Source organism: Cydia splendana, chromosome 15 (assembly GCF_910591565.1).
Source record: "Cydia splendana chromosome 15, ilCydSple1.2, whole genome shotgun sequence".
NCBI classification, from domain to species: domain Eukaryota; kingdom Metazoa; phylum Arthropoda; class Insecta; order Lepidoptera; family Tortricidae; genus Cydia; species Cydia splendana.
The window spans coordinates 1,510,403-1,534,573 of record NC_085974.1 but is presented as its reverse complement, the minus strand read 5'-3'; the positions used below and the strand labels follow the sequence as shown (position 1 = coordinate 1,534,573).

Genomic DNA, 24,171 nt, shown 5'->3' with positions numbered 1-24,171 from the left:
TGTGTTTTTTCTAATGGATAACGTCACTATTTAATTATCACGTAATAAACTCACTATGGTAAATCTAATTATATCGTTTAGCACCTATTTGAAATTAAATTTGTCGAATTTCGATAGGACACCGTTATATTTGTACCGATCGGTTACAGCGCCACCTAGCGAAAAAAGCTTGGCAATGCAGCAATGGCTAGGGACACCCTGTATATATCTACGTGGGCATCATATTTGTTTGACAGAAATTCTATTATTATTATGAATCGGAGTAGGTAATTTATGTCTTGCCCGCTCTTAAGTGTAGTGGAATCACGTTACTCCAAGACACATAATTAAACACATAACCTAACCTACCCTGCTAAAATTATAAGTCTTCTCGTAGTTGAGATATCTTATTTTTGGAAATCGTATAAAATATAATATTGAAACATAACGCCCCCACATAACGCTCCACATATGCTTGTCTATCCAACAATAAATAACAATCATCTCAAGACATTTCCATTAAAATACAATAGGCACTTATACATTTGAGCCTCAACGAGAATAGCTACTTCTAAAATAAGAAAACTATCCTTTATTTACAAAAGAATATCATCTTGAGACATTTATATCATATAACAAGAAACCCTTACCAGATTCACCCACTAATATAGTACCTATTTCATACACGACAACGTCGACATTCACCTAGAAATGTAGTATTTCATACACACGTAGTGGTAAAATGTAGAAGGTTAACAACACTTTACCAAACTCTTTGTCCGTGCGAAAATAGAAACAGTGCGGCAAACGAAGGCAATCAGAAACCCTTTTCGACCCCGAACTTTACTTTACCTTTTATTCGACTTTATGGGCTGTGGTGTAGGTACTGTCAGCAGCAGTGGATAAATTAAGTGTTTTAAATATCTAAACACCATTTTGATTATTTTTAAACCGAAATAGATTTTATAGGGATTCGAACCGGGGTCTAAGGGCTCCTCTACACGATGGGCCAACGCCTGCCACTCCAAGGGACGCATTTATGCGTTAGAGGGAGCAAGTGATATTGCTATCTCGTTCCACCGCATGGCTGCGTCCCTTGGAGTGGCCGGCGCTGGCCCATCGTGTAGAGAAGCCATAACGTCCTGGAACTCTAGGCCCGGTCCGGCCGGCTGGGTTTTAAGCACGAGTATATTTCATCTATTTCAGTTTAGTTAGACTACTAAAAACGCATTTTTCAGCCATAAAGTAACGTTTGACACTGACAGGTTATACCTATAAGATATCCAGATCAAATTTTAACCTGTTACAATAATAGAATACTCCTCCTTGTTTAAGTACAGTCTAGTGTAAAAATATGGGTGCATACAACTTACTCAAAAATATGTCCCATAGTTCTTAATTCACTGACATAAGAACTATGGGACATATTTTTGAGTATGATGAGTGCACCCATATTTTTACCCATATTTTTAAGTATAGTAGTGTTTACGAAAGAAACCCCTTTGACAAAAAAAAACTCGAGCGAAACGAAGCCAATAAAAAACCCCTTTCGAAGTTACTTTTAGCTTTGAATGGAATTCGTTGGGGCCGCGGGTTGCCAGTGGCGGTGGGAGTGAGTTAGGAGTGCAAATTACACTTATCCGTTTGTTAAACATACGTTGTGTTACATTATTCAAATTTCGTCTGGGACATTGGCTATTTATGAGTGTATTTTTGGTAGCTATGGAAATATTGGCAAGTGGTAATTTTTTGTTTCACGAAGTACGGTAATTCCCATCTAAATATTCGAAGATTCTATAGTGGCATCGTAATATTGGTTTAACACTACTTCAAGTCCATTTTTCTCATACTTACAGACCTACAAGGCCATTTTTATTTTTATTTGTACTTTAAAGCGCGAATTAAGTAATGTTTTAGTAGGTAACGTCTAATCGTCACAATCCTGACAAAATGTATGGGTTTTGAGTTTTGACATTAACCGTAAGTTTTGTGACGATTGCTAACCGGCCGTTAATGGTACACAGTTAAGTGAAAGTGCCCAGATAGCTAATATCAGCAATACATACATTAATGCGTGAGATATGCATTAATACTTATATCGTATGTTAAAAATTAAAATTCGCTGTTTACGTTTGTTGGTTTATACCCCTAGAAATTTTGACAAGATGCCGAGCACGCAGACTCCTAAGGGGCCCTATAATTTATGATTATTATCTTCTTTATCTTTTCTTATTTCTACATATTGTATCGTAAACCTACGAATGTTAACACATTCAACACCAAGAACCCGACTGTCGGGTACACTGTTCGTAGCGACTACGCGCTACATACGACGAAACCGTGGCTACGCGCTACGAGCGTAACCCGTAGCACTTAGTGGTATTGAATGTGTTAACCGCTAGACGTGCTCGTAGCCCGTAGACGTCTACGACGCGCTACGACAGGTGCTACGAACTGCTACGAGCAGCAGATTGCATGCACGCTACATGAAGCCAACTCTGATTCAACAATTTGTTACGGTTGATCTGGTATTGATCTGACCTTGAAGATTAGGTACTCACGCTGATCGGTGCATGCAAAATGCAATGAAAGTCGTGCGTGAGATGTGCGCCAATCACCAAGACGATCGTCAAAGGCGTTCTTCGTGTTTTACTAATTGTAAAAAAAATGACAAACTACAAGTGAATTCTGGTATTTCATTTTGTGTGTGTTTTTAAAATAATGCTAATAAAAGTTTATTTTGTTACAGAATCCTGAACCAAACCAGTTACTGATTTGGTAAGTTAATAATGCATCAACATTTTGGCGCTATTCGGGAAATGAATTAGAGATTAATAAGAGAAGGTACCTTATGGCGGTTAGCGCTTACGCTATTATTAACGCCGCTGCAATGTTATTGCGGCCGCCATAAGGTACCTTTTGCCGTGGAACGTCACATATCTTTACTATTTCATATCTAGTGAACCTCTAATTCATTTCCCGAGTCGCGCCGTTTGTACCAGCTTTAATACTACACTGTAAATATATTATGTTATTTACTGGAATACCTACCAATGAAGAGGGATAGAGTTGGCAAAGTTTGCATACAATTACGAACTATTTAGTTAGGTACAGTCGCCATCAGATATATCGGAGCGGCCAAGGTGTTCATAATATCTGAACACGCGCCCTAACGCCTTGACAATAGAGGCGTGTTCAGATATTTGTGAGCGCCTTGGCCGTTCTGATATATCTGATGGCGACTGTACATACTCGTAACTATGTACTTACTTGTTTGCGCCATTCGTCCCACTTGTGTTACCTAATGAATAATTCCCAAATGTAATGTACACCTCTGAATCTCGGCTTTTCATCTATTTTAAGAACGTTAATAAAAGATGATTCTCTATCGCACCCCAACAAATATCGGACTGTATAAAGTTGTCTCTTTCTTTTATGAGTGGGACGCTGTCGTCTGAATAATTTTGATTTTAATAAAATAGCAGGTAATTATGAGATTTCGTGATATGAAAAATTCATGAGGATACGAGGGTGTTTCGGAAGCGTTCTGCTAGTATAATTAGGATGTTGAATTTTAGAACATGCTATAGTTATGTGAATATGACATAAAGGAAAAGTATTTGGAGTGATACTCCATTTCGAGTTTATTTTTAAGTTGGAATCAAATTTAAAATTAATTTGAATAAGGCAGCTTCGTAAAACTCGGCGAAATCCTACCCTACCACTATGCTTTCCAATGTTATTGCAGTTTTACTGGTATTAGTTTACCATGTAAAACGGAGAACCACAATTTTATACAAATTGCAAAGATTTAAAATAACTGACTTGTTAAATTGTTTATACGACAGCGGTTTCACTCACTTGAATTTTTAGTCGCTATTGGCGACATGTTTCGGGCCTGTCGGGGGTAGGGTTACCAGATGACAGGAATTTTCCTGACTTGTCAGGAATTTCAGCCTTTTGTCAGGAATGGGGACGGAACACGAAAATATCAGGAATTTTTTGAATTGATATATTTTTTTATAAAGTACATTATTATTTACTTAAATTAATCCAAAAACATAATAAATGAGATATAACTTCGTAATTATTAATTAACAAGTCGAATCGTATGAATGTCAGGAAAAATATTCGGAAATCAGGAAATTCTAAATTTGTATCTGGTAACCCTAGTGTTAGGCTCAACATCAACATGTCGCCAATAGCAACTAAAAATGCAAGTGAGTGAAACCGTTGTCGTATAAACAATTTAAAATATGTCTCACGAAAGTTTAATATCGATAACTGACTTGTTATTAACGACCTCAATAAACCATTGAGACGATATGTTTCTAAAAATGTTCTTGGTAAATACGAGTAGGTGTTAATCAAGGAAACCCATATCCTTTATTTTTCATAGCTTGATAATAAAGTCTTGTGGATCCTAATTTTCGAAACTTTAAGGACTAATGGTCTAAAACATCATTACCGTCCCGTCATTGCCGTGTCGTCATGCCTTGAGCAATTTTACCACTGCCTCAGGGCCCTTCTGCCCCGTCGAGCGGGATTCATTCTTGGATGACCGGTCTGACCTAGTGGGTAGGTATATAGTGACCCTGCCTATAAAGCCGACGGTCCCGGGTTCGAATGATGACACAGATATTTGTTCCTGAGTCATGGATGTTTTCTATGTATATTAGTATATATATCGTCGCCTAGTATCCATAGTACTGTACAAGCTTTGCTTAGTTTGGGGCTAAGACCATCAGTGTAAGATTGTTTCCAAATATTTATTTATTATTTAATGTTTTAAATATAAAAATCTTTATTTTTAGAAGACTTTTTAAACCACTTTATAATCACTATTCCACGTTATCTAACATCTGTTCGTCTAAAACCTCATTACCGTCCCGTCATCCCCGTATCGTCATGTCCTTGCCCTAATCGATGGGATGAGCAATTTCACCGCCACCTCAGGGCCCTTCTGCCCCGTCGAGCAGAACTCATTCTTTGACGTTTTAAATTTAAACACGACTTAGGACTTTTTTAGACGGCTTTGTTTAGCAAACTGTATTGTTAATTCAGACAATAGAGTTCGTAATACAGAACGATACACAAATTTCATCTATTCCGGTTTTTAAATTAAAACGAAAAAGCATAAGAGCACGGCTGGTTTGATCTACCTACTAATCGTAATATTATGAATGCGAAAGTAACTGTGTTTATCTATTTGTCTGTTATATCTTCACAATTGAAACCGCTGAACCGATTTCAATGAATTTTGGCATGGAGATAGTTTAAGGATCGGGAAGGACATTGTGTAGTTTGAAGACGGAAATCATTATTGAACACTGACGAATTCGCGGGAAGTAGCTAGTAAAAACAATTAAGGATTGTAAGTTTCGATGCCTAACTGTAGGGGCAGCTGCTAACTAAAAACTAGTATAAAACATCATCTGTGAATCATAAACTAAGGTTAAAATACCTGTATCACATATTTGAATATTCATGCCCCTATCTGCTCCGCTGCACGATCAACCGCGCCATCGCCTTTATAGCCTTTGTTTACTAACGTTCTAACCGATTACGTTTCACGCCTTGTGCTGCAAAGTTTCTATACTCTTTCGCCTAAAAACCTGGAAACTAGATACATATTTCAGGACAGCGATATGCTAATTACAGAGGTCACCATTACATTTTTTTCTGAATGAGCCCCGAAATTACAAAAACAATGGCGGTTAAATTTTTACATACATGTCGGATCAAAATTTGACGTGTTTTACGAGATAGTCAATTTATTCGTGATATCGGCGTTGATTTTGTATTATTCCCTCTCACCTCACCTCCAATTTTAAGGTGTCAGTGGCGCGTGTCAGGCGTCAATTAAACTCGATTCTCGCCGGCTTTCTAATTTTCAGACAGTCTAGCGCTTTTCCTACAAATCAGGAACAATAAAACCAAAGTCACGTACACTTCTGACGCCCCGAAATTTCTGTTGGCAATTGTTATGTAAGTTTCGTTGAAAATAGCAACGTCATCTGTTATTTAACGGTCTACCGCCATGGCGATATGAAGCTATCACGTGTTCTCTTGAATATTCATGTTGTTATCTCCGAAACGACACCGTACCATCCGCGCAGTGCAAAGTTATTTGCTAACGGTATCGGTATACAGCCATTTTGGACCTTGTTGCTAAGGCCGTAAGGTTTTTTGGCATTGAAGAGCTAGCCTGGAAAGTAGCTGGTCGTTTTAGGATCTCGTCGGTAACTGTCAACTGTGTAGCTTGCAGCAGTTATTCGGTAACTAGCTTAGCCAGCGACTCCGGCCGTGTCGGATTCGGTCTGTTATTTCTCTCCCTCTCCCAAGGGGTTAAATTTCCAAAAATAAAGTAGCCTACGAGTATATGTCCATCCTCAACATTTTCTACATGCTTGATTTCTACAAAATTAATAATCGGTATCAGACAGTTGCAGGATGCGGGTCGCTTCCAACCGGCACGTATGGAGGTCCAAGGGGGAGGCCTATGTTCAGCAGTGGACGTCTTATGGCTGAGATGATGATGATGATGATGATCAGACAGTTAATTTAGCTTTATTTTGAATCCGATAGACACGACAACCGGAGCCAGCTAAGTTCCTAAGCGCGCCAGGTGTTAAATATGGTCTGAGCACAATGTTGTTATCAAGCGAATAAAGAGTATGCGTGTGCATATCATTTTGCGAACCTCACCCATTTAATAACTTCTGCTATTATCTATACGTGTCGTATTTTTACTGGTTAGGAAGAAAAATGTACAGCGAGCTGCAAAAGTGCATACACACTTTATGCTACTGTGTGTACAGGAAGGCCGTTTACCGAACAACAACACACCAAACATTTTACCGATATGCAACAACGATATCAATCGAAACTCACAGTCAGGTAGCGCATACCGAAATAGTGCCCCACGTCACCCCCATTCCGCTTTTACTCCCTCACACGATCTCGACCGCGTGAATCCAATCACTCCCGCTAAAGAGAATGACAAATCAGCAAACACGAATGATTGATGGCATGGTAATGACGGATGGTAATGAATATTCGCAAGGGCGATGCCGGTGGTTATGGAGATTGGGGCTTTGTGGCTTGTGCAACGATCTGCGGAGAGGGCTAGGGCGTATAGGTATAAGCGCGTAGGTATCATAGATTTAAATACGTGTCTATCCGAATTTTAAATACTTAGCTTAATTGTAAATAATCTGACATGAAGTACAACTTAAGTCCTTGGTACACGGTCGCCGACAAGCCTTCAGACCGCGTGGCCTTGGTCCGTCCCGGGCCGTGTAGACAGTAGTTTCCAACAAAATTTGACCAAAACTGACCAAGGACAGACCAAGGTCAGACGGTTAGAAGGCTTGTCGGCGACCGTGTAGCAAGGGCTATAAGCGCACTGTTGAAATAGTACCATCGCCCACACTGTTAACTGTACATCGGTGGACCTTATGCCTTTTGTAATAAGGTCCGCCGATGTATAGTTAGGAGTGGTGCTGTTTGTACCCACGGTTCCTCGTTGTTCAAATATTTCCTATTATAAAACTCCAAGCTTAAAGTTACCATGAACGGCCAGCCGTTTTTCCATCGTTATCCACGTGATAAAATAGCTGTCACTTTTTAACACCATGGGATAGAAAGTGACGGACACCGTTTTATCACGCTGTCACGTAGACAAGAACGACCATCATATCCGTACTGGACAGGACAACAAATAAATACATCCTAGAGGAACTCTACTCTGCGTCCCCAAACAACCCGTGTTACCTAAAGCTTTTTAAAATTAAAATGTCAGTATGTTAACGGACAGTGTAATTTATCTAAATGCAAATGAAAACATTAGGGTTCAGCGCGAACAACCGGGAGGTTTATGGGTCCCTGCGGTGAGATACATCTTCACAGTACTGAGGAATATCCTTATTTTAATGATATATTAAATCTGTGTGAAATAGAAACTTTAACACTTTCAGTGCCTATTTTAACTGTGCAAGGAAATAACACCGACAACAACAATTCCGTTTTTCGTCGTTTCAAAGAGATATGTTCGCCGGAAGTTATCAGCCTGTCAGTTAAAAGCAAAATTTGACAGCTCCGAACAACTGACAGGCTGATATCGTCCGGCAAATAATCTGTGGGCCTCTTAAGAGTGATGTACGAGTATCTAAGTCAAATGAATATGAAACTATGATCAGATCTGTGAAGTCCGAATGACCCGATAAGTTCAGTGCATCGTGATGTCACTGCGAAACTTCTTCACTAGAGCGGTATTCAGCTTACGAAAATATGTGATTGATTAGATATTGATGTGGTATAACGCAAGCCCATTAACATCAAATCTGTAACAAATTATTGAAATCTGAGTGCCAGTGCCACTCCCACTTTTAAAGTATTTGAAGACTTAAAAAAACATCTGATAGATACCTTTACCTAGATACCTATGAATGCATATTCGAGACGTGTATCTTTGCAAAATGCTTTGCAAATGCCGAAACTATTACACATAAGATATTTCATGTAACTTGCATTTCCTATTTCCCTTTGTTTCCTATAAACAGCTGAATCCTTTAGTCTGCCCTAAACGAAAGTTCAACGTTCCTTCACTTGTCCGATTCTATTTTTATGCCAATCTGAACCTTAATCGGACGTAATACGGCTGTCGGGGCTCAAAGAGTTATCTCCCAGATAAGTGGACGAAGCATTTTGAAAACATAATGGAAATGGCTTTGCCCCTTTAATTTAAGGTGGGTAGGGGAGGTAAGGGTGCTGTTACACTGCCGGCTAGGGAAAGCGAACTGCTATTTCATCCGATGTCAGTACGGCTACCTACCGAACGTCACGAAATTCCGACACGGAACTCATTTGCCGTCAAGAATTACCGACAATTGTCGTGTTTCTTAATTGTGACTATTGTCATTAGCTTCGCAAAATAAGTACTTATTAACTGGCGATATTTATAATGGAGTTTTTATTTTATTCACATGTTGGTGGCAAACAAGCACACCGCCCGTCCGATGGTAAGCGGTTACCGTAGCCTATGGAGGCTTGTGACGTCATTAACAGTGATGTCGACAATTGTCGCACCTGTCACCGTGGTGAAATAGGGGCCAGTATGACACTGAGATATTCGCTAGCGTGTGCGTAACTTACCTTCTATGCTTCTCGCTCATACTCGCGTATTAGCGCGAGCGAGATGTACAGAAAGTAAGTTACGCAGACGTTAGCGAATATGTCTGTTGAGGTAGACACTGCTAAGGCAGGTGTGGTAAGGCTAGAGGAGTGTCATCTGATATTTTTAGGTACGTTGAATGTCAAACACCAAAATATGAGTAAGTAGACGTTGTAACACGAAAACATAATATGTCTACGATGAAACCGAAAATTAGATACAAAGAAAATTCCAAATTCCGTCATAACTTACAATTTTCTTTAGTCTAAATGTAAGACTTTATAAAGTTTCTAGAAAAAGTTCTAATATGTTATCCACTAGGGATTATTATTCTTTAGATTTGTCTGGCTCCTGGCTACATAGAACGGCCTCCACTACTGGAGGGCTTAATACTATAATAGCATTCCTATTTGCGTTATTTGACACATGTCACTCACAACAGCAATACAACGTAAAATGTCTTGCACATCGAAATCACAAAGGAAGACAATTGCACTGCGAACGTTTACATTCTACGTCTTTTTTTTTAATTTAGGGTTGGCCGGACACCACCGTTATGAATCGGTAGTCTTCTAAGTAAATCGGTATGAATTTTTCATTTTTCTTTTAATAAAAATAAGGAAAAGGTGGATAATGAAACTGTAAATATGGATATATTTATCGTCACCTAACAGACAACAAATTTGTCACAGAAATAACTTAAATAAACTTTAAAATAGATCCCCAGTTAGTTTCGATTTTGACTATAGGTGCGACCTACTCGGTCGGTGTATTAAATGCATTAAACCTTGCGGGAAAACCATATAATTCTAGCTTTATTTAAATCTCAAATAAAAATTCATTATACGTCACAATTCGATACCTCAGTCTAGGTGCCATCCAATCGTAATCGCTTGCTGTGACAATCGATTTGGGTTAGTTACATCTCTATATAAGTCAGTCATAATGTGTCAAATAACGCAAATAGGAATGCAAATAGTATATTTAGTAACTTTTTCTTTAGTATATTACATCTCATCATCATCATCATCTCAGCCATAAGACGTCCACTGCTGAACATAGGCCTCCCCCTTTGGGGGGTGTATGCCATAATCGCCACGCTTGGCAGGCGGGTTGGCGATCGCAGTCGAGTACACCGAATTTGAGGGACGCTGCTGCCCGTCCACCGGTGGTCTTGGACGTAGTTTAAGGACATACCCGGGTCCATATTACATCTATTTCAGTTAAATCTGTTCGATATCGCTGCTACTTACCTGTGTGGCCCATACCTAAAGACCTTTCGCAAATAACCTGTTATAAAAGTTTCTAAGAACTGGAAATCGACGAGTTTTGTTACCACACTTTGTTTTACAGGCTTCCCTTGTTCTCTTATTTTTAAGATTTAAGTTACGCTGAAGTTTCGAAACATATTTTTGCAACTTTCCTTTGTTCAAAAAAAGTTGTGATTGGTCAATAAAAGCTTTCAACTGCTAAAATTTAATTATATTTGTCAATAACCTCTTGCGCGTTACAAGTTTCTATATGAACCTATATAGTTCGATGATTAAAAAGATGTCTAACTGCCCGATTCGAACTGAAAGATACCTATAAATAATATGGATCAGATGTGTCAGTGTCAAAAGTGACGTTATTGTTTAAAAAACGTCACATTTGACACTGCCATATCTAATCCATATCGTTTCTAGATCCATTAGCTGACGTATCAAAGTTCAAATCGGGCCGTAAGAGGCAAATTCGAACGTACACTGATATCAGACTGACATCTAACTGATGTCATTCGTTATCGTGCATTTCGCTAGTGTTCGTGTACATATGTACTGGCACGAGCGAGACCCACGATAAACTAAATAACATGATTCAAATATCATTTTCATTGTTCGACGACCTAATTCTAAAAGTATATACATGTAAATAACCATGTCAAGCGTGAATGAAACGTGAAAAATGCCGTGGACAGGAATGACCGGGTCCGCGGCACAATAAATAACAGCGTACACGCGAAAGCTCCCGGCCAGGAATGAAATATTTCCCGGCGCGCGGGATTAACGATGACTGCGATATATGCTCGCCTATTGTGAGAAAGGCTTACATGTTTGATGATACGTTCCCATACTTTTAATGTGTTCAACCAATAAAAAGTACTCAAATTCAAGACCAAAAGATATACTACTGAACGCAATATTTCTAAAACAAAAAAGTACATAACTTAATTTTACATTGGAAAATTTTTATAAATAAATCTTTATTACATTGCTCACGTATTCCGGAAAACTCAAATTTCCTGAGAGATAAGCAACACTAGTTTTGTGTAGGTGTATGAATATGATAAACCTATTTATGCTGCAACATGCACAGTCATGCGGCGGTGCACCGATCATACATTACAATTAGGATCCGTCTAGACGGTGCAGGAGTATTTTTAACCCAACGTGGAACCAACGGAAGTCGGGAAAGCGTCCACACTGTCTACTGCTGTTATGTGTTGCTGTTGGTACACTGGCGTTCAAAAGTGCATAGAGATGTTTCAACCGTAATATTAAGGCATTACGGTCGACATCTATCCATGCACTTTTGAACGCCACTGTACATAGAGGCGTATTCTGATTGATATAACAGGTCATAAATTTGACCCGGATTTGTTATGAATATGATCTATCGTGTGTGGAAATGACGTTTGTGGTTCAAGAAGTGGGTATTGACAGTGACAGATGACATCCATAATACAAACAGATTAATTTCATAACTTGTTATTAAGACATATTTAATTACACAAACGGGTCTACCGCGATATAATTTCATTGTTTTTACCTTAAATTCCGACGTTTCAGCTGAGTTGCACCAGCTGTGGTCACGGAAAGACTGACGTCCAAACAAATGTCAACCGAGATATTAATAAAACACCACTAATCATTATATAATCTAATTGTTATTAGGACTCCTGCCGCCATTTTGGTGGGATTTTCTCTCGCTAATTTTGTTGATGTTCTCTACCTCTAACTGAATTTGGCGAAAACCCTATAGGCTGCAATTAATTTAATTGTTTAATATAACCTGTCATTACAATTAGAACACGCCTCATGGTTGCGCCTCATTCTGTGGGCGGTAAATCTTTGGAGCTGTAATTTGAATTAAGATTTGCTAGAATAAAGCTTTATTCCCTGCATTGTAGACTGGTTTTTTACTTTCCCCTTTTCTAAATCTCTTCAACGAACCGTTATAATAACGGCCTCCTAGCCTAGTCGGTAGTGACCCTGCCTACGAAACAGGAGGTCCCGGGTTCGAATCCTGGTAAGGGCATTTATATTGTGTGTTTATCACAAATATTTGTTCCTGACTTATGGACGTTTTCTATGTATATAAGTAAAATATACTTTATTCGTGTAGGCCTAGCAACAAGCATTTATGAAGTACTTATATATACCTATGTATTATATATATCGTCGTCTAGTGCTCACAACACGAGCCTTGTTGAGCTGTGGGACTAGGTCGATCTTGTGTAAAAATTGTCCAATTAATATTTATATTTACTTATTTTATTTATTTATTATAATAATGGCTGCCTGAGAAGATCTAACTAATATGAAATCTGTTATTGTTTCAGAAAAATCACGGTGATCAAAAGTGGTAAGTATTAAAACGAACTATGTATTTTAAATGCTTATTGACTCACACACACACACACACACAAAACATCGGCCATATTTGGATTGGTTAACAAAGATGCCATTTCTTCGCTGCCATGCCGTCGATTGTCGACACTCGTAGCAACGATCACGACCCGAACCGTACAGGCCTATTCGGATTTCGAGATAATCACAAGATCTTGAGACGATTTAGAGATCAACTAGATCGCGGAAACGTCAAATTTGACATATCTATCTTACAAATACATTTAGATTATCCGTATCGTAACTTCCAGAATCGCGGAAATGTCAAATTTGACATATCTATCTTACAAATATCTTTAAATTATCCGTATCGTAACTTGTTGAAGTCTAGTAGAAATCTAATTCATTTTCCGAATCGAGCTGATAGTTTTCTGCTACGAAGCGGAGAAACGCTGCTACGGCCCGGCCCGTCGTGGTCGTAGCCCGTACGTTGTAGCGTAGCATAAGTTTAGTTATAGGCCAAGAAAGGTACGCTCGGCTAGTATGGCGGAATGGAAATAATTAGTAATAGCTGAAATTTTCGGTGTACGGGACAGATAATAAATCTAGTGATTACGTCGACACATAATCCAAATAAATATATTACATTTAGGTATTTAAAAAAAAATGTAAAAATATAAAAAATCACAGAAAATTTGTAAAAAATATTAATAACATTTTTTAAAATTATACTCATAGATAAATATTTGCTTTATGACATTAAGCATGAATCACACAAAAAATAACTCTGTATCCTACATTTAAAGTAAGTAACCTACGGTTATTATTAAATTCAGTATATTTCCGTCCTCAAAAATGGTAATAGGCAATTTTTTCTCTCATTATTTCCAAATTACAATAAGTACAAGCGTTGCAATTTAATCGTACACTAAGTAATACCGTATGGTGGGTTTTATGGGGTTGTGCATTAATTGCCTGGTTAAAAATGGTAATAGATCAATATCATATGGGATTTTCATTATGAGTTCTCTTTCGTCGAATACTGTAAAAATCGACTTGAAATATGATTCGTAACACAAAAAACCATCAAAAACATTATCGTTGCTTTAAAGTTGCCGCGCACGAGCCAGCGAGCTGACGCGATTGGTCGTTGCATGGAGCGGGGCGACAGAACGATGAAACTTCCATCGCCCCGAGCGCGAATATTTAAAAAAGTATTTAGTATATTTACTATTTACTCGGTCAAAACATATGTACCAGTGAACGTAAAAAACATGGGAGACTAGATTCGAACTAATTATCAGCTTTAATCTGGGCAAGAGTGCTGTAAATAAGAAAGTAAATTTTACCTAATTGCAGGCTTTCCGTCTTTGCGTGCGCGTTAAATTTAATACAATAATAGGCCAATTATATAGGGCTATTATACTGACACACACCCAATTTGATAGCAGAAAAAGGCGCGAAATTAAAATTTTCTTAGGGAAATCAAATCTTCCCGCCTATAAGTTTAAACCATTTTTCAATAGCGGTCATTTAAGTACCACCCCTCACAACTAAAATGTAATTATCAAAAACGACAGTTGCTAATGTTCCCTAAAGTAAGCATTTCTAGTTATTGCTGCAATACAGTGGTACCGGGCACCTTGCGACGCAAGGCCGAGCAGGAATCGCAAACCTTAAAATATTTGCACTAATTAATTGAGTTAGGATTTTGTTAGTACTCTTTAATTGAATAGCAAAAAATATAAGTTATGTATTAGAAATACCGTTTTTAGTCGATTATTAATTGAGTAATTATTGTTAAACTTATTTTTACCATGTGGTGTCGGTTAAAATTTCACTAGTAACATCATTTGGCGACTAGGGCAATAAAAGTCGACACCATAACCAACAAATTAACAAACAACAATAACCAACAAATTAACAAACAACAAAAATTTGCAGTAATATTCCAAAACTCGACTGAACGCAAGCGCACCGAACCGTGTCGCTCCCCTGACGCGACTCAGTGTCACAAAACGTAAGGCCGTGGTATTAACGTCAGCGGATAGCTGAGCGGCGAGCGGTGACTGCAGGCGGCAATAAGGTGTTCAGTTAATGTTTTTATAATTTGAAATGACTTCGTTTCCATGTAGAAATAACCAAACAGACTTTAGAAGCATTTAATATTTTATTTGTGGCCGTATAAATTATGTTTTATTGGTAAATTAACTACAATTATTCATATTTGTGGATAAAACAATATACATACTATAATTAATACTAAATTAACATTAAATAAATACATTATTTATGACATAAAAATACATTGCGCGTATTTAACTACTTAGCACTGTTTAATTACGATACTTGCAAGCAAGTAGTAAAGTATATGGCTCCATCCTATCCTGTATCCTGTACCACGATATACAAGCGATAACATTTTTGCGACAGTTTTGTATAGATAATGGATTTGTCGCTAGAAAATTACGATATCGAGATAAAAGTCAGGTCTCTGAGCTCTATTGAAACCTTAAATGCTTTTTACTTATACATGTTTTAAATTTGCCGCGCTTTTTCTAGTCAAGCTGAATGTGTTTCACTATAGAATAGTAATCGAATTGGTTCAGATTTAACGTTTAATGCATATAAATAACATAATTAGTAAATAACATAATTTTGGACTAAGTACATTATACATGACATCAGGCTATGGTTTGGCGCACCGTGACCCTGAACGGCGCGGTAATGTGTTACGGCTGTTAAGTGAAGTCCAGACGGGATGATCAAATCGACCGATTTGATCAGAAATGAAATTGGGGTCAATCTCCAAATTAAGCAACAATTAAACAACTGTACCGATATTTGGAACCTCAGAATAATATACCCGGCCGGATACCGGATAGTAACTTTGCTTGATTTCAGAGTAAACAATTTGGATTTAAGAAACAGTCACTGTCATATTGTACATTACTCGTTTATTATTTCAAAGCAATTTAAACATCCACTCACTTGCACGCGTAGGTACCTACTCATTTCGAACATAGAAATGAGTCCGCGCCAACGTTCACCACGAAACAGGTTAAAACCTGCACAATGCGCACCTAAAAACCGAAATGTAGGTATTGTTAAATTTAGTTTGTAGTTAATTAGTTTTTTGGTGTAAGTGTATGAACCAAGGTCTGAAATAAATGATTTTTTATTTTTTTTATTGTTCCGCCGGCCGAAGATTCGGCGGTCGGATACCGAATATTTGGCCGACGGTCAGGCCGAATATCCGGTATCTGACCAAAAACAACTATCCATTGCATCATTTGCATCTCTAATTGAGAGTGGCAACACTGTCGTAGGTCGTATTGCCCTTTTCTAGCATATACGTCCCTCGCTCCTACACTCCCACCACACAGGCAGGTTGCTTTGTCAGTTATACAAGGCAAATTTTCAAGTCATTGGCTTGCTGTTTTTCCATCTGGAAGGTCGTGAAGCTAAACTGCTGGTGAGTTTTTGAATTTGTACCTCAGTTTAGCTGACTATATTGAAATAGTTATTTATTTTACAAGGGGGCAAAGTTGTTGTTTAACCGCTCGTGCTAATATTGATACTTGAGCAAGTAAAACATTCGAAACATGGAATCTTGAGCGTTGCGAGGGTTTCAAAGCACGAGGGTTAAACAAAATTTGCCCCAAGTGAAACACAAAATGTTTCACCATACCAACCCGAAGCAAATATTAAATGTAAAAATATCATACAAAATCAAATACAAATGAATGTTATTAAATATTTATGATTTAAAAGTCAATTCTACCAGCAAATATAAGAAAACAACTCAAAATTTACAATTGATTCCTTTGCCTCACTTGTGAATAAAATGAAACTTTGCTCTCAGTTTTTGAAGCGCAAAGTAAGCCTTTCCGAGCTGGTGTGGTGAAAAACAGTTTCTAACGGCTTATGCCGCTCGAAATAAATAATTAAATTTTTCACGCCACTGTTCGGAAATGTGGCAATAGGTGGTCTAAAACCAAGCTGGAAAGTAGGCAATAGCTGTAGCACCTGAACCACCATTACTACAATGTTTCATTGTTATCATCATCTGTCATTGGTGACAGTTCGCTACAGCAATGAGTATAATTTAAAACATAAAAATCAATAAAAGGTCTTTTTTGGCGCAACTTTTTCCTTCAAAAATAAATTTAGGTTATTTATAGGACCAATATCTTGTTAAAAAAAAAACGAAATGTCAAACTATTCATTCATTCAGTCAGTTCATTCGATTCACGCTTAAGGCGTTTTTTACTTTTGTAGCTGTTTGTGGTTTTTTAGCAAAAACGCTTCTAAGTTTAGAGTCGGTTTGAAGCAAACAACAGAAAAACGCCTCTTAAATGTGATAAAAAAGAAAAAAGGCGGGATCGGAAAATTCTCACTGAATTGGATAGTACTATAAAATATAAGAAACACGTATCTACGCTCGCTATAAAAATGAGTTCTTCTAGTGAAGAAAATGATATTCTTACGCTGACGCCTACCGAAATTCAAGAGACAGCACAGGCAGTGGCTAGTAATTTGCTACCAGAGAAATCGCGGGCTAGTACTTATAGTTATGCAAATGTTTCCTTATTTCCTCGCAATAGTCGTGAAAAGCACTATGTAATGCCTCGGCCGGAAACGCTAAAGATGGAGTCGTATTATTCGAGGGCCTCCACCAACGTGTCGGCCCTCAAACTCACTCGTCCATCTTTTAGCGGTTTTACGTCCTCTCCTACAATGTACTATAGTTGTCCGTTAAATTATCTAGCAAATAAAAACGATCCGGAATAGTGATGTGAAAGTGCAAGAGGATATTAGAAAGAGAGATGCCTAAGAGTACCATACCATAATGAATACATGTGTCTTAGCTGTATATTGTATTGTTATAAATAATGTTAAAAATGCTTTATGTTGTTAATGTGTTCCAAATTGTGCCGTTTTGGCATTAGCTGTAAGGTGCAATTTGTTATTTGAAATAAATAAATAAATACAATAAATGTTAATTTTACAAAATGTACCTATCAAATTGTATACTTTACTAAATATCTCTCTCCTCACAGGTGTTACAATAAAGGGTGTACGTACTACATAATTAATTAAACACTCATAATATAATTATATTACATACAGATAATAAGTATATCATAGGATAATATCCTATAATAAATAAAATAAAAATAAAAAAGCCTTTATTGCCATGTAACTACATAATTAAACACAGGAAATAAATACAATTTAAACAATTAAACAGTTATAATAAGAATTAAATAGTTATAGTTTTTGTGAGTGAGTGTCACATGGCCCCAGTTAGGGTAAAGGCCTCCTCCATCAGTTTCCATTGTTTCCTGTCTTGCGCTTTCAAGATCCAGTCTCTACCAGCTTTCTTTTGAATTTCGTCTATCCAGCGTTCTTTTGGCTTCCCTCTGCTCCTCTTACCAGTGGGGCCCATCCACTCGGTTACCCGTTTTGTCCATCTTTGGTCTGTGATTCGCGCTACGTGTCCCGCCCATCGCCATTTTAATTGTAGTGCGTGTTGTCCGGCGTCTATCAGTTTGGTTTTCCTGCGGATATCTTCGCTTCTATATCTATCTGTAAGTTTAATCCTATACATATTATGTATAATCACATTGGTTTGGCGTCTTCCCACCACCAGGCGATAACAAACATGTTTCAATATTATTCGTAGGTTCCGAATATCGGTACAGCTGTTTAATGACAGCATTTACACAAAAATAAAACGCTAATTAAATAACTTATCATATCCGGAACTACAGATGCAACGGATAGTTGTTTGGCCGCATACAGGATACCGGATGTACGGCCTGACCATAGGCCGAATATTCGGTATTCAGCCGCCGAATATTCGGCCGGCGGAAATATACCTACATTCCGGTTTTTCAGGTGCGCATTGTGGAAGTTTTGACCTGTTCCGTAATGAACTTTCGCGCGGACTCATATAGGTCTATCACTAGGTACGAAATTAGTGCGCGAGCTAGTGAATGGAACGTTTAAATTGTTTTAAAATAATAATCGAGTACGATTATATTCCGATATCAAGCATAGTTACTATCCGGTATCCGGCCGGATATTAAAATAAGGGCGAGATAGGATACCGGATAGTAACCGAATATCCGGTGCATCTCTATTCGGAACCTAAAGTTTTAATCCTGCATGGTGCAAATATGTATAATTTTGAGACAATCACTTGAAAATTTGTCTTGTATAACTGACAAAGCAACCTGCCTGTGCGGTAGGAGTGTGGGGGAGAGAGGGACGTATATGCTAGAAAAAGACAATACGACCTAGGGGGCTGTCCATAAATTACGTCATCGATTTTTGACGATTTTGGACCCCCCCCCCTATAATCATCCAAACATCATGCATCAAATGACCCCATTTCCTCCTACTTCATGCTACCGTCATCCGATGTCCAGCCCCCCCCCCCCTAATTTGAAATGACGTAATTTATGAATAGCCCCTAGGGGCTGTCCATACATGACGTCATCTATTTTTGACGATTTTTGTCCCCCCCCCCTCCTCTAAAATCATCCAAAAATCATGCTTCGAATGGCACCGTTTCCTCCTGCGTCATGCTACAATCATCCGATGTCCAGACCATCCCCCCCCCCCCAAATTTGAAATGACTTAAATGTATGAATAGCCCCCTACGACAGTGTTGCCACTCTCAATATTATTTATTCTTAGGTTCCGAATATGGTGCAAGGAGTAAGGTGCAAAAGTGTAAACATATATTTGACGTCGACTCTTATTATGCTATGTTATACTTATTATGGAACTTAGGAACATAAACTATGAATAGAAAGAGCACGAAATAGTCAATATAATACGTTTGTTGAAAAAAAAAAGTCTACAGACACTTAGGCGCGAAGGGTTATTGTCTCATAGAAAATTTGAATTTCGCGCCTTTTTCTACTGACAAAGTTGTTGGATAGACGTTAATATCAAATGAAAGAGTGGGCCTACACACTTCGCTGTGACAGAATGTGAAAGTGTCACCAAAACTGTCAAATGACTACGATAATAAGTATTCCTTTTATAATGCCACTCCACACTATGCCATTCTGAAATTAAATAAGACGATAGATAGTCATTCGCAATTTTTATTTTTGTAGTGGGTCATAATTGACGTATATAATTACGAATATAATTTGAACATCAACCAATATTCAAATAATATTGGAAATGATATCAGTTATTTTTAATCAGCTATCATTCACGCGCGCGTTCATTTTGCTCAGACTTGGCCGCACAAATATTTGGTGCGAGCGAGACGCCCGCGCACGTTCGAATTGGCCTCTCACTTGTAGCAACTTGTAGGTAAGTACATACTTACCTACATACTATCCACGCGTCCTTTGCACGAACTCCCGCCACCGCCCGCATTGAAACTGTCCCCGCGCGCCGCAAGGAAATGTAATCCTTAGCATTAGCGCAAAGAGTTCAAATTTGGTAGTTTCATTTAGCGAATTTGTTAAAATGCACATATTTATTACATTGACCATATTTTTGTGTGATTATGTATTGAATATCACTTTGAACGTTATCAGAACAAAGTCTGCAAGAAATTATATCTATAACCATTTTTTCTAGCATGTTTAAGGCGTAAATATATATACAAGTGATACAAATAATATTGATGTCGGATTCTCGGATAAATAGCTTAATGAGGTAGTTTTATGGTAATTCAATCAAAGACCTAATTATTACTTTTTTTTTATATCAAGTTACGACGTATATCCGTGAGGCCCCGCCATTTATTGAATGAGTTATTTTCCGTGTTAATATTTTGACTGATTCCATTGTCGACTCATTATAAATATTATTTTCGTCACGTTTACGAACTAAAAATACTATTACTATTTTTAACAAACAAGAACGGCTCTTTTTTTTAACTATTTTTTTTTACCTACTTCCGGGCAGAAAGTTGGTTGGATTCGAAAATAAAGTATCTTAAAATGATCTAAAGAACAGGAATAAAAAAAGAATTGCCTATTACTAATTAATGTTTAACGTAACCGTATCTTTACTGGAGTATTATGTTTCGTCATTCGAACGAAACAGGGGGTCGTTATTAATTTAGCAATTTATTATGGTTTTGATAAGACCTTGACCACAGTATAATAAAGAGTACTAACGTACAGTATGGACACTCCCTGCCTCCCGTTGAAAGTGCCGCCCACCCGCTCTCGGTTACCTCACAGTTACCGGCTGGCAAGGACGCGACGACGCGGTGCGCAGAGTGGAGGCCACGTAAAATATTCAAATATTAAACAAATATTTACAAAACCTGTCAGTTCACACTCAAAACAACACAATATCTATATGAACAAAAAATCATGTTTTCAACTTACGTAATATTTTGGTGGCCTGAATTTCCTTCCAAATTTTTTTCTTACTTCGTTTATACTGATTCAAAATAGGAAACTATTGTATAAATCGAGCTTAGATACCCACTTTACAACATAATACGATTCTTATTTCTTCCTAATTCGCGCAATAAGTTTTGAGTCATTGAGGTCATCGAACTTGACAACAAAATGGCGGGAACCCTAGCACGTCTTATCTCACTCACACAAGCATAGGAACCAGGGACCGGAACCGGTTACCTTAACCGGGGTTTTTCATAGGGTTATTTTAAAAGTGGTTATAAAAACCCCTACCATAACGGTAACCGTCTGATAAGGTAACACTTTGATTCGGTAACCGTATCAGATCGAGTTAACCTCGGTTACCGGTAACCGAAATAAAAACCCAGTCGATTCAGTTACCTCATAATAAGGTTTTGAACCAGTTCAAACGATTGTAATCTTTACGCACACTTAAATTGAACTTATTATTGAATAACCGTGGTTGGCATGGGCGGTCTATTAAGTCTCCAGCACAAACATGTTTTTTTGTCGGTAACTTCGCTTATTGTCAATTCAAACAATATTGTACTTTGAGTCCTTAAGCTAAAATTGAAAACATTATTGAGCGATTACAGTATTACTTTGGAGCGACAGCCGCAGCGCGGCCATTCCTTTGTTTATCTTTATACCTGTGTGTTCTTATTGTTTTCGTTCATTTCGGAGCAATTCTAGTTTGGAATTTTTAGAAAAGGGCTTGCTGCAAGTAAACACCATCCTATCCTAGCAATATCTGCTATTATTTAGTTATATTTTTAATGCTACTTAGATATTATTTTTCTATTTTCGGGTTCAAACTTGGTATGTACATACAGAGTAAAGACTGATTTAAGGAAATATTTTAACCTAACTAGTAATTTTACTGGTAGGTATAGTTTATCTTTAGATAGAGTGATTAAAAAAATCACTTTGTGATAAAGATACATGCGTTAGCGGATTGTGGTAGTGTGGTAGATATTTAACCATTGTTGACAAATGACATAATAGGTAGTTATTATGGGCTTATTTTATAATAAGCAACTACTTTTAAACGTTTTCAGATGCGGTGAGTTGTGTCAGCTAAAAGTCGTAATTTACCTTGTTTTGCTTAATGCACCGAGCAGAAAATATATATATGATCTATAGCAGTGATAACCTTATTTTAATACTTCAAATCTTTCATTAATACCAGAATTCATTATATTTATTGAGTATCTGTAACATTGGTAACTAGGTGAAATAATTTTGATTAAATTAAATAGATACATACTTAGTAAGCAGTGTTGGGCATTCAAGAATAAAATCATTATTTGAATAAGAATTCCTAAGAATAAAATCATGTTGATTTTATTTCCGTCAAAATTATTCCAATAATTTTGATCGGAAATAATAAACGTATGTGAACAAATTTAATAAGAATAATCTCATTCTTAATCAAGTAAATGTAATCATGATTCTATATTCTTAATAATATTCCTGGATTAAAATGCAGTCTGGGTGCCGTATAGATAGAAGTAAATAATAATAGTTTCTTGTCTAATTTATACCTAATTTTATTACTTTAATTTACTATTTATTCGTATGGCATTTACAGAGTCGCTAATTATCAATTACAATATTTACAATACGATATCTAAATTCTTCACCCATTGGGCAGCGTGTGCATTAGGCGAATGAAGGTCTAGAGCCTCTCCGCCAAATTTCCGTTTCGGGCAACTATGTATAATGTGGTGTATAGTCTGTACTGGGGCCCCGCAGTCGCATGCTGGTGAGTCTCGCCAACCACACTTAAACAGGTAGTCCGCACAGCGTCCATGTTCGGTACGGAGTCTGTTTAATTGGCACCATTCCTTCCTAGATGCTGAAAAGCCATACGGCTTTTTGGTAGGATCGTAGGCATTTAGGCTGGGATTTGGCAGGTTGGATTGCCACTCATCTTTCCAAGCGTCTTTTATATTGAAGCCACCTTGCGTCAGGTTTTGAGCGGTTTGATAGGGCGGGTGTCGAGACTTCAGACGATGCTGTGGTGGGTTAAGGAATTCCTGGTGGATCGTCAGTTTCGGGTCGCTGTGAATTTTGTTCGCTTCTTTTACCAGTGCCAATTGTCGTCTAAGATGAGGTGGTGGGATGTGGCTTAGGGTTGGGAGCCATTGTACGGGTGTGGATTTGATCGTGCCTGATATACATCGCATAGTATTACGCAGTTGCACGTCAACTTTCTCTGTGTGTGCGCTATTGAGCCAGACTGGTGCGCAGTATTCACCAGCAGAATAGACTAAGCTCAGCCCAGTTGTACGAAGAACGTCCGCTTTTGCTCCCCAAGTCGTGCCAGTTAATTTGTGGAGTATGTTGTTTCGGGTCCCAAGTTTTTTGCTCAGCTTTTGAAGGTGGGGACCGAAAGTAAGTGAGCGGTCCAGCATAACACCAAGATATTTAAGGTGCGGGTTGAAAGTTAATATTTCACCATCAAATGCTACCGTTGGGATATAAGCAGCTTGCTTGTTGTTGAGGTGGAACGTCGACACTTCCGTTTTGCTGGCATTTGGAACAAGCCGCCATTTCTTAAAGTACTCGTTTAGAGAACCTAGATCTTTGTTAAGCTGCTCTTCAGATACCTCGAATGTCTTGTGCTGGTGCGCAATGGTGATATCATCTGCATACACAAATTTCCTGGAGACTGTTTTAGGTAGACTTTAATTTACTGCCGCATAGTCTTTGTATTGGTCGATACCCGTATTGCTTTTAATGTGATAACTAAATCATCAGGTACAATTCAGCTGATCTGACCGGATGGTGGATAGCGAAACACTTCAATGGCTCACTGTGCCTAATTTAATGTAAAAAATAAAATACCGGCCAAGTGCGAGTCGGACTCGCGCAGGAAGGGTTCTGTACCATTGCGCAAAAAACAGCAAAGAAATCACGTTTGTTGTATGGGAGCCCAACTTATATATTTATAATATTCTGTTTTTAGTATTTGTTGTAATAGCGGCAACAGCAA

At 37.9% G+C, this 24,171-nt stretch overlaps 1 protein-coding gene across 3 annotated transcripts in view; it reads left to right on the top strand.

Moving 5' to 3' along the window:
- Positions 1–24,171, top strand: part of LOC134797430 (stress-activated protein kinase JNK) — a 232,713-nt gene that overhangs the window by 122,962 nt on the left and 85,580 nt on the right. For 2 of the 3 annotated variants that reach the window (XM_063769662.1, XM_063769664.1), the window contains exons 2-3: positions 2,729–2,757; positions 12,756–12,778. The gene's annotated coding sequence lies outside the window, so the exon portion shown is untranslated. The remainder of the gene's footprint in view (positions 1–2,728; positions 2,758–12,755; positions 12,779–24,171) is intronic. The other variant, XM_063769663.1, reaches the window with a different exon arrangement.